The following is a 389-nucleotide window of genomic DNA, read 5'->3' on the forward strand; positions in this document are numbered from 1 at the left end:
CCCCTACCTTTCTCCCCCTCTCTTTCCCTCCCTCGCCTCCCTTTCTCTCTCCCCTTCCTCTCTCCCTTTCACTCTCTCCCTCCCTCCCTCTTTCTCTCTCTCTTTCTCCTCCTCCCCTTCTATGGCCCTGTCCTCCCTCTCTCTCCCTCCCCCTCTCCTCCCTTTGTCTCTGCCCTTCTCTCCCTCCTCCCTCTTTCTCTCTCTCTCCTCCTCCCTCTCTCTCCCTTTCACTCTCTCCCTCCCTCCACCTCTCCTCCCTCCTCCTCCCTCCTCCCTCCTTTGTCTCTCCCCTTTCCTCCCTCCGTCCCTCTTTCTCTCTTGCTCTCTCTCTCTCTCTCTCTCCCTCCCTCCCTCTTTCTCTCTCTCCCTCCCTCCCTCTCTCTCCCTTT

The sequence above is a fragment of the Tursiops truncatus genome, chromosome X (assembly GCF_011762595.2).
Source record: "Tursiops truncatus isolate mTurTru1 chromosome X, mTurTru1.mat.Y, whole genome shotgun sequence".
Taxonomy (NCBI): domain Eukaryota; kingdom Metazoa; phylum Chordata; class Mammalia; order Artiodactyla; family Delphinidae; genus Tursiops; species Tursiops truncatus.